Source organism: Globicephala melas, chromosome 2 (assembly GCF_963455315.2).
Source record: "Globicephala melas chromosome 2, mGloMel1.2, whole genome shotgun sequence".
Classification (NCBI taxonomy): Eukaryota; Metazoa; Chordata; class Mammalia; order Artiodactyla; family Delphinidae; genus Globicephala; species Globicephala melas.
The window spans coordinates 146,607,788-146,623,777 of record NC_083315.2 but is presented as its reverse complement, the minus strand read 5'-3'; the positions used below and the strand labels follow the sequence as shown (position 1 = coordinate 146,623,777).

Sequence of the window (15,990 nt, the reverse complement as noted above, 5' to 3'; positions counted from 1 at the left end):
GACATAAGCCCAAACAACCTGCTGCTGGGCTTTTAAATATAGCAACTGCAGAAATCTCTTCTGGGCTTGATGAAGAGCCACTTCAAATGTTTCCTAATTTCAGCCATTTTCTGGCCTATAGAAAACAAGGTCCAAAAATGGCTCTGCAGGTAAAGTGCACACACAAGAAACCCACCCCTCCCTCAACAATGACACAGAGGGCGGGAAGTGGGGAGGGAGCTGAGGGCCCTCCAGCTGTTGGGATTTGCAGGCGGCCTCTCAAGGAGTATTGGTTCTGTGTGAACCCCTCTCAGGGGTGAAAATGGAAAAGGCCCAGAAGTGGAGCCCTTTCAGGTTGACACCTCAGTGATGGTCCCTCCCTTTGTTCCCTTTTCTAATTGCCGGGACCATTGGCAGTTGTATTCACCAAAGAGACTCTTGGTTGCATTAAGAGCTGACTCAATCTGGCTTAAGAACAGGGAATTTCTGGGCTTGGGAATCTGTTGAATAAGGGTTGTGCTGCTCCCTTTGACCTCCCCATGTTTGTTCTATTCTCAGGCACCAACACCCCACACAGCACCCCTCTCCTCCCCACCCCACCCAGAATCCCTGGGCTTGCCCCATGGGAAAAGGGTACCTCTTTCTCCTATTCCAGCCATCTACCCTGGGCTGGCTGGTTGGGCTTGGGTCTCATGCCCTTCTCCTAAATCATCATCATGGCCAGGGGGATGGAACCCATTGTTTGGCCAGGATGGGAGCAGGTGTCCACTTCTAGAGCAGGAGTTATGAGGCCACAAGGACTGGGGCGGGGGAGGGGAAGGGTGGATGTCCAAAGGAAAATCAGGATGCCACTGTCAGACAGGGTGGCATGGACACTGGGCAGGCCAGAACAACTGATGTCCTCAGCCGTCTGACCTATTCTAATGCAGGATATTTGGGAACAGCTGGGACCTGGAGAGGCAGTTGGGAGCAGGGGTTCTCTCTCCACCTCTGTGCTTCCACTGAGCCACCGGAATCCTATATGTTCATCTGTATGTGTGTGTGCGTTTCACCCAGGTCATCAGCTGAGGAGCAGAGTCAAGTTGTAAATTTATAACACATTTCTGCTCTGCCCTGGGCCTTCGAATTTCCTCTCCTGGCTACAAGGTAGTAGAAATTTCTGTGCTCTTATACCTGTACTCCTCTGAGAGTGGACTGCCTTCCCTCAATACACAGAAAATCTGGGGCCACATGAGGACTTCACACCAGAGACCTGGCCTGCCATGTGTGGAAGTCTGGGTGCAGTAAGAAAACGGGAAGCTGGGGTAAGCCTGTGTCCCAGGCTTTGGGCTACTGCTTCTCTCCACGGGGTTGCTCTGTCCCCACTCATGACCTATCAGACCCGCCACCTGGTAGGACCTTTCTGTGCCCACTTCTAATGGGTTCTCCTTGTGTGTCTGTCAGGGGTGCCATGACCCCTGCTTTCTGGATTGGGGCAGGGAGAAGGCTCTCATAAGTTCCTTCTAACTGAGCTCTGGCCCATGGCAGACAGAACAAATACTCACTGACAGTTCAAGGTGACCCCCCCGCCACCAACTCCCTTGAACAGTTTCCATTTGTGCTCTGCCAGTGAGATTTTCCTGTTCCATCAAAGGGTTAAACAGTTTTTGATGGGGAAAGCAGGAGATCTTCCTTATATAGGACACATATTTGGAAACTGGTCTCTTAGCAGTTGGGTGTGCCGTACACAAAAGGAAAGTGTCAGTTAGTTTAGCCCAATTTTATTAATATCGGGGTCTATTATAAAACCACTCTAAAATGCACATCAAAACTACAATGAGGTACTATCTCACACCAGTCCGAATGGCCATAATTAAAAAGTCTACAAATAACAAATGCTGGCGAGGGTGTGGAGAAAAGGAAACTCTACTACACTGTTGGTAAGAGTATAGATTGGTGCACCCACTGTGGAAAAAAGTACAGAGGTTCCTCAAAAAACTAAAAATAGTTTTAGTTGAGTTAGCCATATGATCCGGCAATCCCACTCCTGGGAATATATCCAGAGAAAACTCTAATTCGAAAAGATACATGCACTCCATGTTCATAGCAGCACCATTTACAATAGCCAAGACATGGAGACAACCTAAGTGCCCATCGACAGATAAATGGATAAAGAAGATGTGGTAAACATATACAAAGGAATATTACTCAGCCATAAAAAACATGAAATAATGCCATTTGCAGCAACACGGATGGACCTAGAGATTATCATACTAAGTGAAATAAGTCAGAAAGAAAAAGACAAATACCATATATCACATGTTGAATCTAAAATATGACACAAATGATCTTATTTACAAAATAGAAAGACTCACAGACATAGAGAACAGACTTGTGGTTACTAAAGGGGAAAGAGGGTAAGACTGGGATAAATTAGGAGTTTAGGATTAGCAGATACAAACTACTATATATAAAACAGATAAACAACAAGGTCCTATTGGGACCTTGAACTATATTCAATACTGTAATAAGCCATAATGGAAAAGAATATGAAAAAGAATATGTATATATGTATGTATAACTGAATGACTTTGCTGTACACCAGAAACTAACACAACTTGTAAATCAACTATACTTTAATAAAAAATAAATAAAACCATTCTAATATATAACAGTATACCTTAAAATGTATCCTAGTGGGATTATCTATTTGATTAATGATACTTAAAGCATTAATTTTATATTTAACATAAGAATGTGATTGAATGATTCAGTTAGGTATTAAACTTGTATTTATTGAATATTTAATAAGTGTATGGTTGTGAGCCAAGGGATACAAAGGTATTTAACACTTAAGTCTCCTCTAAAAGTTTACAATGTACTAGATGAAATAAGTGGATAGCACAAAAATAACTAAATATGATTCTATATCAGAATCAGTCTGTTTCTTTAAAAAGACAGCTTACTAAGTTCACCTAACTCTCAGCTTGAGGAGTTTAACTGAAATTAGCTAAGGTTCGACTCAGGTATCCGGTAGAAAAAGGGCCACTCAGAAGCTCTGAATACCAGGAAAGATTCCGGAGGTTGCACAGAGAGCTGTAGTGTTGAAAGGAATCCTTTGACTTCAAAATGAAGTCAGAATCTTTTGACTGCCCTGAAAGAAGCTGTGTGAAACCCAAGGAAGAAAATGACTAAATCATTCTTGATTTCTGGCTTTACAGCAAGGCATACATGGAAAAGCAGCAGGAACATCAGATTCCCAATGGCACGTTAACCATTTGGAGAACGCGCTGGTCCATGGATAGAGAATCCGTTACAGGAGATATGTCATATGAAGTCAGAACCAGAGAGTAAGAAAGAGGGGACACATGCTGAGCACTGGCAGGGTGGGCGAGAGTCACACGGAGAAGGTGTCTCAATGAGTTGGATCCCAAGTTTAAACATCTCTGGGAAGGGCCCTGGTTAGTCACCCTGGTCAGATGTTGCCCTTGGACCAGTCAACTGGGGCCATAGGGGGAGGGGTATGTCACATAAAAGAGCTGATGATTCTGTAGTAGCCGTGCAGGGAAGGTAACGATGTGGATCATGTGCTATCAGAGGGTGGGGGGGCTGGGGAGGAGCAGGACAGACAAAAACATGTGTTCAGTATGCCTGCCTTTAGCTGGAGAGATTTCAGTAGCTCAACTTCAACGTCCTGCCACTCAGCACTGAGTTACTCTTGTTGCTTCTGTGACTCGGATATTAAGCCCCAGTTATAAAAGTGAGTGAGGATGAGAAAACAAATCCCCACCCAGATTGTTGAAACTAATTATGGTTCTTCCCCCTGCACCATGTGAGTCCCCACTTTTGTAACCTGCCCCAGTGACTCAGTCTTTCTAGGACTGGACTTCTTGGGGCAGAGGTCCTTATTCTGAACCTGGATGTATGTCCCCAGCTTCACTATCTGCTGAGAGACTTTCCTTATGTCAACACACGACCTCTTGCCTTTTCCTGGATCCCCAGCGGCCATACTTTCAGCTCCACATCTGCCCCCTTCCCGCTGCAGTTAACTGAGTCTTGATCACTACCTATCCAAGGCTGCTTTCAAGACCGAGCTCAGTGTGAGGGTTTTGCAGGCTTTGGTGGGGGTGATGCGATATGAGACTGAGTCAGTGTTCCTGGAGGCATTTGGCGCTAAAACTGTCGGGGAGGGCAGGTGGCCCCGAAAGACCATCCAGGGAGTTCTTACATTTTTCCTGCTTTCCTTGCCTCTCCACACAGAGGCATAGGGAATTTGTATAGGCTGGAGTGGCTGGGTGAGGGGGAGTACAAAAAAGAAATCTTTTTTGATCCATCTCCTAGAGTAATGGAAACAAATGGGACCTAATGAAACTTAAAAGCTTCTGCACAGCAAAGGAAACCATAAACAAGATGAAAAGACAGCCTTCAGATGGGAGAAAATATTTGCAAATGAAGCAATGGACAAGGGATTAATCTCCAAAATATACAAACAGCTCTTGTAGCTTGATATCAAAAAAAAACAAGCAACCCAATCAAAAAATGGGCAGAAGACCTAAATAGACATTTCTCCAAAGAAGACATACAGATGGCCAAGGGGCACATGAAAAGATGCTCAACATCGCTAATTGCTAGAGAAATGCAAATGACGTATCACTTCACAACAGTCAGAATGGCCATCATCAAAAAATCTACAAACAGGGCCTCCCTGGTGGCAAAGTGGTTAAGAATCCGCCTGCCAATGCAGGGGACACAGATTCGAGCCCTGGTCCGGGAAGATCCCACATGCTGCAGAGCAACTAAGTCTGTGTGCCACAACTACTGAGCCTGCACTCTAGAGCCTGTGAGCCACAACTACTGATCCTGCATGCCACAACTACTGAATCCTGCAAGCCTAGAGCCTGTGCTCCACAACAAGAGAGCCACTGCAATGAGAAGCCCACACACTACAATGAAGAGTAGCCCCTGCTCTCCGCAACTAGAGAAGAGCCCAAGCGCAGCAACAAAGACCCAATGCAGCCAAAAATAAAATAAATTAATAATAATAAAAAAATCTACAAACAATAAATGCTGGGGAGGGTGTGGAAAAAAGGGAACCCTCTTGTACTGTTGGTGGGAATGTAAATGCATACAGCCACTACAGAGAACAGTATGAAGGTTCCTTAAAAAACTACAAATAGAACTACCATATGACCCAGGAATTCCACTACTGGGCATATACCCTGAGAAAACCATAATTCAAAAAGACACATGCACCCTGATGTTCATTGTAGCACTGTTTACAATAGCCAGGTCATGGAAGCAACCTCAATGTCCATCGACAGATGAATGGATAAAGAAAATGTGGTACATATACACAATGGAATATTACTCAGCCATAAAAAGGAACGCTATTGGGTCATTTGTAGAGACGTGGACGGACCCAGAGGCTCTTACACAGAGTGCAGTAAGTCGGAAAGAGAAAAACAAATATCGTATATTAATGCATATATGTGGAATCTAGAAAAATGGTACAGATGAACCTGTTTCCAAAATAGAAATAGAGGGCTTCCCTGGTGGCGCAGTGGTTGAGAGTCCGCCTGCCAATGCCGGGGACGCGGATGCGTGCCCCAGTCCAGGAGGATCCCACATGCCGCAGAGCGGCTGGGCCCGTGAGCCATGGCCGCTGAGCCTGTGCATCCGGAGCCTGTGATCCGCAACGGGAGAGGCCACAACAGTGAGAGGCCCGTGTACCGCCAAAAAAAAAAAAAAAAAAAAAGTGGTTCAAAGCAGAAATAGAGACACAGACATAGAGAACAAACGTATGGACACCAAGCGGGGAAAGGGAGGGCGGGATGAACTGGGAGACTGGGATCGACATATATACACTAATATGTATAAAATAGATAACTAATGAGAACCTGCTGTATAGCACAGGGAACATTACTTAGTGCTCTGTAGTGACCTAAATGGGAAGGAAATTCAAAAAAGAGGGGATATATGTATACATATGACTGATTCACTTTGCTGTGCAGTAGAAACTAACACAACATTGTAAAACAACTATACCCCAATTAAAAACAAAAATCAAGACTTGCCAGCTTCAAACACCAGAATAAGAATAACAAAATCATACTGTGGATCCTGCCATAGACATTTGGCTGGTTTGTGGGAATGCTTGAAAACTACACGCAACATGCAAATCACATGACAACCAACAGACGGCCCTCCGGTGCTGTCCATTTTCCTGATGGGACCTTTCAGAAACCTCCATGGGAGTCTGTGTCATCTCCTGCTCTTCCAAGGGGATCAAAGGATGAAAGAGGGTCGTGAATGAAGCTTTTCAGTAGACTGACAGTGTGAACCACTTCTTGGACCATTGAAACTCCCTCTCCGAGGATGTGAAAAGACAGCCCAGCATCCAGGCTGTTTCCAGGACTCCTGGAGATGACTTCTGAGACAGAGGCCAAACCAGTGCTCAAGTGGTGTCAGAAAAGGCTTCTCCTACCCTCTAGAGGGTGAAGAAATGTTTAAAACATCCAGTTTTTAAAACTCCAGGAATCTGAGACAATGAGCTCCAAGTTCCTGGTCTTAGAAAGAATCACTAGACTTAGAAACAACAACAAGAAAACCCTAAATGTCAAAAGGAAGGGGTGGTAGAGAGAGTGCTAAAGCCCTAGATATTTCTTTGTTCTTTTTGTTCTGAGTGTAGATAGCCAACTGCCGAGTTTTGGTGGCTACAATGGAAGAAGGAAGAAGGTGGGTCTTGAAGGCAGTCCCTCTGGGAGGGATCCCAGCTGGGCCCTTTCTTAGCTGTCTGAGCTTGGACAATTTATATAACCTCTTAAGCTTTAATGTCCTTATCTGGAAAATGGACATAATAGAATCTGCCTGATTTGAAAACTTAAATGAAAGAAGGCATGCAAACCCTTAGCTCACTGCTTGGCACACAGAAGAATCTAAGGAGGACACATGTTCTGTGAAAGGGAGAGGGTAGAAGGGGGTACAGGATGAAAGCAGGTATCTTAGGAAGGTGTCGCGATTGGGCCAAACCCACTGACAGCAAAGCTCCCTGAGCTTCTGACTTTGTCCTACTCGTCCTTGAATCTCCAACACCCAGCATGGGTCTTGTACAGAGCTGGCACTCAAGAAATGTTTGTTAGACTGAATGGAGCCCTGGCTGGGCCCGAGTCAGGGAGAGGTTTGCAGGAGGGGAAGGAAGGCAGGTGAGAGAGAAAAGGACACAGAGTGACAAAGCCTGAATGATGGAGATTCCAGATGATAAATGCTAACTTTGCCCTGTCTTTAGAGTCCCCATAAAATTAACGGACTTGAGATGGAATCGTTTCAAAAGTGTTTGGGGAGGCAGATGGGAAGCTTATGTCATTGTGTTCCCTTGCGAGCTCAAAATAATGGGTCGCGTTCCTGCCTGCGGGGGAAGGTAGGCATCCTTTCTGCAGATGCCTTTTGGAAATGCTACCTGCTCTGCGAGGCTATCCTGGGCAGCTGGGGAGTGGGGCAGGTGGGGGGGAAAGTGCTGTGAGGTAGAACCAGGCAGGGAGAACTAGACGTTCCAGCCTCACAACAAAAGACACATCCCACATCCCCTACGGGAAGTGAACGCAGCACCAAAAGCTAACCAAATTCTCAGGCTGGGCGCCTGGGGGTATTTTAGGTCTTAGCTGCACAGGAAAGCTGTCAGAAAACTGTGAACTGCTCTGCAAATATAGCGATTTGTTAGTTAATAGTGTGGGGAGAAGAAAATAACACCAGACCAAGGGATACAACAGGGTCCTTCCACTGCTTTGCAGCTCACCCCGTGTCAGACAGGGCCATCAACCTCTTTGGACCTGAGTGCTTCACCGACAGAACAAGGATAGCTTCCTTGAGCCCACCTGGGTCAAAGTGACCACGTGCTTTTCTGTGCTCCAAGCCACGTAGCCCAGATTTTTATGTGACATGTATTTTGCTCTCTCTGGCATGAGATTTTTTTTTTGATATTTCAGTTAATTGTTTGTATAGCTCTTGACTCGGCCGATTATAAGCTCCCTGAAGGCTGGGATCAGTGGGAAACGCAGTCAAGAATTATTCATTTTCAAGCACCCACTTAACCAGCATTGATTGAGTCCACCAGGCACCATGCTAAACTCTAAGATGATAGTGCTGAGCTACTCAGGTACCATCCCCACCCTTTGAGAGTGTTTCTTCTGCTGGGGAAAATGGATATTCATGATAAAATAGAACAGACCCAGAAAAACAGAGGCAGAGCTCCTGCATCACACAACTGCAGGGGGCAGATTCATACAGAACACAGTGGGAGTGATGTCCCTCAGGCTGTGCAGGGCAGCAGCCCTAGTGTCACCACATTCCCAGGGTCTGGCCTGATGCCTGATGCTGTAAAGGTTTGTTAGAGAGCAAAAGAGGATTAAATGAGGGGTCTTCCCCAGTGTGGTGACGGCTTTTAACGTGTGACTGTATCCATTTGTCTTTCTGCACACACGTCCTGGCCCCTGTGACTGAATCTGCCCAGCGTAATGCCAGCAGAAGCACCAGGATTCACCTTCTGGGCTGGCGAGGCGGGGTGCGTGGGCAGTGCCTGACCCCCTCCAGCTGTTTCTTTTCCTGCTGCGGTGACCAAGGCAGCTATAAGATGATGGGTTCTATCACCCTGAGCCCCTGAGAGATTCTGTGGAGCAGAGCAGAGCAGTCCCTCATTGGCGAAGAAGCATTTATAAAAGAAGCCTGTTATGTTAAGGCACTGAGACAGCGGGGTTGTTTGATACCCTGGCATAGACTGATCTATTCTGACTGATGCTCTCACTCTCCTGTGAGTTGGGTCATGGGGTCGTTTACTAGACCAAGCACAGAGGTGATCAGTAAATGTTAAAAAAAAAAAGAACTGAGAGGTGGAAGAGGAATGGACATTGATTAATAAGTATTATCAGTGCCTTTTCCCTCTGCTGGAATTCCTCAGCTCTTAGGAAGTGTGCTCTGCGGGACCTAGGCCCCGGACACAATGGCTGGATCGTTCATTTCCAATAGGTGGGTTTCCTTCTACCCCCAAGGCCCTCTCTGTGGTAGGTAAGGTAATGCTGCCTTTTCCACATAGAAAAAAGCACACCAGTTTCTCTCCATTGATGCAAACCATCTGGAGGAAGGACGTAATTGAGGAAAACTCCAGGCCCCCAGAATTGGAGCAGTTGGGGTCTTTGCCTACCCAAGCCCCCCAGCGGGGCTCACACAAAACAGAGACACTTGCAGCTGTGCCGCGACCATAGCCAGAGGTAAGGACCAAAATGCTCCATCCCCACGGCCACAGACCCACTTCCTTAGACCAGGGGTTCTCAAACCCTGGAGTGTATTCGAATCACCTGGAGCGCTTGTTCAAACACAGACTGTCAACCCTCATTCCCAGAGTTTGTGATGCAGTACTCGAGGGTGGGGCCTGGGAATCTGCATTTCTAACCAGCTCCCCAGTGATGCTGATGCTGGCCCAGGGAATATATTTTGAGAAACCATTGTCTTAGGTGGATGTTCTGCCTCTCAAAGTCAAGGATAAAAGCAATACCTTTGAGATTAGCCCTATAACCTGCTATTAGCCTTAATGATACAGAAGGAACTCTTTTTTTTTTTTTTTTTTTCTTCCAGATTACCCAGTTCAGTAGAGAGGAAAGGATGAAGAAAAGATAAGTTTCAGGGAGGAGAAGGCCTGGGAAAGAATCCAATTTGAGGACTGCTGTCCAGAGGGGAGGGCTGATGGGTGTCACAAAGGAAGGTCCTGGGATGAGAGCCAGAAGGAACCTGGGTGCTGAGGTAGCCAGAGAAAGACAAGTTTGAGAGCTGATCGTTGGGTAGTGAAAAAGAGCACTGGATTTGGAGTCTGAAAACCTGCATTTTTCTCCCATAAGGCCTCGCAGCTACTGGAGCCAAGATAAAACCACTCTGAATTCAGTCAAAGCTGATCTAACAGCTCTCGTGGGCAGAGACTGCCAGTTTTCTGGGTGGGTAAGCCCAGTCCATGGCCCTATGCCCAGTACACTATTTGTACTGGGCCTGAGACCCAGGGCAGGAAGCCACCAGGCACTGCAAAGCGCTCCGGCAACCTCCTGCTGATTTATCCATGCTCCCGGCAGGACTGTGCTGTGCCACGGGTTAGCGTGGGCGGCCATGATTCACCCAGCCTCGTGGGGAAGCAGATGCTGCAACTGCAACCAGCGCTGCCACGGAAACAGGCTAAATCAATCTCAGATCCCTGCAGGGGCAGAAAACAAGCCACCTGCCGCCAGGGAGCTGGGGCTGCTCTGGTGGTGTTCTGGGTTCAGACGCCAAACTGGTGAGCACAGCCCGAGCTGTGCTGGTCACGGAGCCGGTTGGAGAGCCAGGTTGGGATCAGCAGCAAAGAAGCTGGTACAGCGACTACAGCGTGTGACAAGGGGTGGACAGACTCCCCACCTCTGCTGCCTGTGTCTGATGACGGCAGCAGGGTTGGGGAGTGGGGGTGGGGTGGGGGACAGAGGGCCCTGGATGGACCAGTTCACTCGGATCCTGTTCCTAAACCTGTGGGATGTCTGCGCTGATTCGGGGGGGTGGGGGGGAGAAGAGATGCGAACCTGACCGACTCTTGACTCTCTTTCTGCTCTCAGATTTGCTAAGACCCAACTCCTATGAAGTTGCTCCCTCACCCGATGATGTGACCACAAATACACCCCCAAGGAGACGAGGAAACGGAGGCCAATGACCTAAGCGAAGTCCCCCAGTTTTCTGAGGCAGTCAGGCTGGGCTCCCGATATCCCGAGCACCAATCCTTCATCATTTGCCACTAGACACTGCATCCCAGGGAAATAACTCGATGGGCCTTGCGAGATTTGCTTTGCCTTCAATATCTGCTCTCCGGGGCAGCGGGTGGTACCATTAATAGCGTACTCTGCTCTTCCCAAGAGCTACAGCGAGTCTTTAGCCAGCTTTCCCCTCCTTCATCAACTCCTAAGCCAGGTGATGAGTTTCCACTGGCTCCACCAACCAGACAGAGGAAACCCCAAGAGTCTCCAGGTTCGCCCAATATCCCATCGTTATGGCATCATGGGAACAGAGCCAGAAGTGGGCCCCTGGGGTTTTCAGGCCAGCCCCCCCCATGGGTGGGGGGCGGGGCGGTGAATGTCTACACTCAGCAGTCCCTCCTGGTGACTCTTGGGCCATTTCGCTAGTTGTCCCCTCTAGGGGTTCCCCGCCGAGGCTCACAGCTGGCTGTGGTGGCTTCGGCACATCTTCAAGCCCTGAGGCCCCCAGGTCCTGTGCAGCACCTCCCCAGCCCCACTGCGGCCACTTCAGACCTTCCGTTTCCTCGAGCCCCTCGCCTGCAGAGGGTGCTGTGAGGGACCTTCCCCTTCCATTTCAGGGGTGGGGTGAAGGCTACCCGCTGGGTCTCTACCTCCTTCCCACCTTCGTCCTCCCTTGTCCTGTTTAAGGAAAATCCCTTCTGCCTCCAAGATCCCTTCCCCGCCCTCACTGTGTCTTTGATCCATTAATTATCTTTTTCCTAATGATTCAACTTCGGCTTTTCTGTGAGCTTCTCCTCTTCAGTCTATAATCACGTTTCTGTCTCTCCTACACAAACACAGTTAACCAAACACGTGTTCCACTCTGGTTACGCTCCTTCCCTAACTGCAAAGCTTCTTCTCAGAGCAGCACTTTTTCTCTCTCCTCTCTTACCACCCAAGGGGTCCAAATTTCTCTCTGTACTGCCTGGCATCTCTGCTTCCTCCCCTGCTCAGTCCCCCCCAGTGGCTGGCATCCACCATGGGCACATCAACACCTGGGGCTGTCTCAGATGTTCCCAACACGTCTAGTCCCTGGGGCACCAGAGCGGGCTGGGCTTCAAGCAGGGGAGTAGGGGAGGGCCCTCTAACCCCCAGCTGCACATCTTCTCTTGAGCCCCAGAGCAGCTGTACTTGTGTGCAAGGCTTCCTCAACGGTCTCCTTCAGCTCCAACTTTGTCCTCCCTACCTAACCCCCACTGCCAAATTGGGCGATACAACAGCTCACACAGGACCAGCCAAAAGGAGGGATGTCAAATAACCCCTTTATCTCCTCTGGCCTTTCCCCTACCAAAAATACTTTACCCTCCCCAAGTTACAGAAGAAAATCTCCCTTGCATGAAGGGTGGGCAGCAGAGACCGGAGGGTGCGTACGGTGGGGAGAAGTGTACGGTGGGGAGAAGTGTACGCTGGGGAGGAGAGCACCAGGCTCCTGCAGGGGCACTGATGGCAGGAGCTGTCTGTCCAGCCACCCTGAGTCAGTTCTTGTGGAATGGGAGAGAATCCTCCCAAAAGGACCTTTAGGGAGTGGAAGAAGAGGGTCTGATTCTCAGTCTTGGAGCCGAGGGGTAGGCTTTGAAAGATGTGAAAGATAACTTTTCCTTTGATCAGACTTTATAGCTAAGAACCACCAGGAAAGAAGGGTGGGCTTGTCTCCCGGGGAGGCCCCGCTTGTACCAGATTTGCAGGGTCTGATTTCACGGTGGAGGACACCTGGCCTCCCTGTCTGAGCGCTCGCATCTCCTTGAGGGGCCAGTCTCACCATCGGCCTCCTCCCTTGGGAGCGTGCGGCCCAGCCAGAGAAGCCTGGGCTCTAGGGGTCCTGAGAGCCGGTTCCCACTAGAGTCCGCCCACTGCGGGGACCTGAGCAGAAAGTGCCTGTGCTCTCTGTCGGTGCACCTGCCAGACGCAGAAGCTCTGGACTCCAGGTGCTGCCCGCAATGGCAAAGTCACTCTGTGACGCCAGAGCCCAGGTGGTCAGTTGGCTCTCCCCTGGCTTTGGGGGCCCATCTCCCGTCCCTGAACCCGGCCTGGCTTCTGGGAAATGTGCAGAACAGCCAACGTACTTACAGCCTCACGTAGATGCTTCCCAAAGTCCTTTGATATCCACCAAAATGTAGCCGCTCGCATTTCAAACGGACCTTACAGCCCAGGGTTCAGCCCCCCTCAGGCAGGACTTCAGTCAGCTGGTCCACCTGTCTGTCTTGCGTGGTTCCCAGAACAGAAGGCTCTCTGCTTGATTACGTGGCCTATAGAAGGGACTTTGGTTAATGGAAATTTCTTCTTGATTTTGACCTAAAATCTGCCCCCTTGTGACTTCCACCCACCTGGTTCTGTTCTCTGGTCCTTGGAAGAAAATATCTCCTCAGTCATCTAATTGGTCTCACAGTAGCCAGAGGAGGTGAGGATGGAATTATTGGCCTCTTTTATAGAAAGTGCAAGCCTGGGGAGGTCAAGGAGCTTTGAAAAAGCTACAGGTGGAATTGGAGATAGAATCCAAGTGTCTTAATTTCCCAGACCAGTTCTCCTGCCATTACTCTGCATTTCTTAATCTTTGCCCATTATTGTTGAGTACCTACTGTGTGTACCTGGAATACCAGGTAAGGGCTGGAGGCATGGGACACCTGGAGCCTCTCTCCAGAGTCACTGATTCCAGCTCAGAGGACACACACACACACACACACACACACACACACGCACACACACACACGATTCGAAACACCTGCTCAGCCAGCAGACTGGGTGGCCTCACCTTCACCCTCTGAAGTTCAGCCTGGAAAATCAGCCTTCTTCCTTACTTTTGCCTGGTCCCCGCCCCCAGCACAGGCTGAGAGGTAGGAAAGGGAAAATGTAGAGAAGATGATTTTAACCACGGAAGAGCCTGAACTTGAAAGGAGGAAGAAAGGCCTGAAGAGGAGTTTGAAAATGATAGCTGTCAACACGAGGCTTGGAAAGACGGCGGCACAGAGAGCTCGTGGGTGGGCGGTGGGAGGGAGGCTCACCGGTGCCAAAGCTCAGTCGTGTGGCAGCAGGGAAGTAGGGACGCGGGGCCGGGGCTGCCAGAACTGCAAACCAGAACCGCCAAGGCCTGGTCTCAGCAAAGGCAGGCCCTAACAACTTCCCAGGACCTGGATAATTGGGCCAGGCTCCACCCCCGAGATGTGCTTTCATCTTTCTTAAAGGCACAGTGCCCTGATTCAGTGTCCGCTGAGTATCCAGCAACAGCACTTCAATTTCTCTCCCTTGGACGGCAGCACTTATTCTACTGAATCATTTAGGCACAGAGAGACCCAGGCTCTACTCTCTGCAGCTTGGGGATGCAAAAGCTGACCAGAGAGGGAGAACCCAGGGTTTTGACTTTAACTGCGCCCATTGCTCGACAGTCACTGAGCCCTGGGGGACGAAGTCCTGGAAAAGGACAGCAGCTCTCACTCCTTAATTTGGCAAAGTGGAGGAAAGAGCTGTCCCCCTCAACATGGGCAGATAAAACTGTCCTTCTCAAACCCAGGCATCTTGCTAAGGGGCAGATTGCCTCCGTGGGGCTGGGCCTGGAATTCTGCATTTCCAACCTGCTCCTGGTCGAGGTCGATGCTGCTGGTGCCTGAGTACTTGCATCCTTTGGGAGAAAAGCTCTACAGGGTGGACTGAAAGAGGAAGCGTTTGGGCCGTTTCAAAAAGCTCTGGTAATCAAAAGAACTTCCGTAGAGTCCCTGGGGTGAATGCCAAGTTACTGAGAGCTGAGGATGGGGGTGGCAGCTGGGGGAGGGAGAGCAGATGTCACAGGGTGTGGGACTCCTGATCAAGTGACAGTAGCTGCCCACCTCCCGTCACCTGCCCTCCTCAGGATGTCAGAGGATGTGCTTCTCAGAGGAGCTCTCTGGATAAAGATGCATCAGCGTTCATCGGGGGACGATGGGAGTGTGGAAGCCTGGCCCACTCAGTCCTGCCCAGTCTTGCCTTCAGCTCCTCCCAGCATCAACCAGGCTGCACCTCCTGGGCCTGGGGTGTCATGGCCTGTCCCCTCTGCTCACTGGGTGTTCCTGGCTCCTTAGGGGCTTTCCACACTTTCCTCCCCTCTCTCTTCCACCCTATCCCGCATCTTCTTTTTTTTTTTGCGGTACACGGGCCTCTCACTGTTGTGGCCTCTCCCGTTGCGGAGCACAGGCTCCGGACGCGCAGGCTCAGCGGCCATGGCTCACGGGCCCAGTTGCTCCGCGGCATGTGGGATCTTCCCGGACCGGGGCACGAACCCGCGTCCCCGGCATTGGCAGGCGGACTCTCAACCACTGCGCCACCAGGGACGCCCTATCCCACGTCTTCTCATCCTCCGCATGACCTCAGAGAACACGCTGACCTAAAACAGAGGGTCAGACGTCAGCTCATGTGTTTCCCTGTTCAACCCCATCCAATGGTCCTCACGTTACTCAAGCCCTCACAATGGCTCCCAACGCCTCGCGTGACTCACCACCCACTTCTCTCCACCCTCGTCTCCCTCCGTCTCTTCCTCACAGAGGCCTCCTCGCTTTTCCTCACACACACCACGCAGGCTCCCGACTCAGGGCCTTTACGCGGTTGTGTGAGGTTAATTCCTTCATCTCCTTTACATCTTTGCTTAAAAAACTTGTACACAAATGTTCACAGCAGCACTGTTCGCAATTGCTGCAAAGTGGAAGCAACCCAAGTGTCCGTCAACAGGTGAGCGGATAAAGAAGATGTGATGAGTCCACACAGTGGAATATCATTAGGCATAGAGGGGCCTGGGGTACCAACACGTGCTACAACGTGGATGCACCTTGAGAACATTGTTACCTGAAAGAAGCCAGTCACAAAAGTCCAGATGTTGTGCCATTTCATTTATATGAAATGTTCAGAATAGATCTACGGAGACAGAAAGTAGATTGGTTGCCTATAGTTGGAGGGAGGGAGGAATGGGTACAGAGTGGGTACAGAGTTTCAATCTGGGTGATGAAATGTTCTAAAGCTGATTGAGGTAGTGGTTGTGCAAATCTGTGAATATACTAAAAACCATTTAGTTGTGCATTTTAAATGGGAGTGTAATAGGGAAGAAACTTTGTACTCTAGTACAAGTTCATCACTAAAGGGATGTTGCCTATAAGCTTAAATTATACATAATGGCTCATCTCTGGGAACCCTGCCTCCCAGGTAATGAGCATTAAGTTAAAATACCTTTGTTTGGCTCACAGGGAAACATCCTGACCAGGCTCACCTGTGAATGGCTGCA

The 15,990-nt window shown here is 49.3% G+C and overlaps 1 protein-coding gene across 19 annotated transcripts in view; it reads right to left on the bottom strand.

The window, feature by feature from the left end:
- SIPA1L1 (signal induced proliferation associated 1 like 1) overlaps nucleotides 1-13,849 on the bottom strand; it is a 501,244-nt gene extending 487,395 nt beyond the window's left edge. For 17 of the 19 annotated variants that reach the window (XM_060294975.1, XM_060294973.1, XM_060294974.1 and 14 more), the window contains exons 1-2: nucleotides 13,501-13,842; nucleotides 12,819-12,997 (exon numbers count right to left, since the gene is read on the bottom strand). The gene's annotated coding sequence lies outside the window, so the exon portion shown is untranslated. Of the gene's footprint in view, nucleotides 1-12,818; nucleotides 12,998-13,075; nucleotides 13,192-13,500 lie in introns of those variants that run through there. The other 2 variants (XM_030831557.2, XM_030831559.2) reach the window with 2 other exon arrangements.
- Between the last annotated feature and the right edge of the window lie 2,141 nt (nucleotides 13,850-15,990).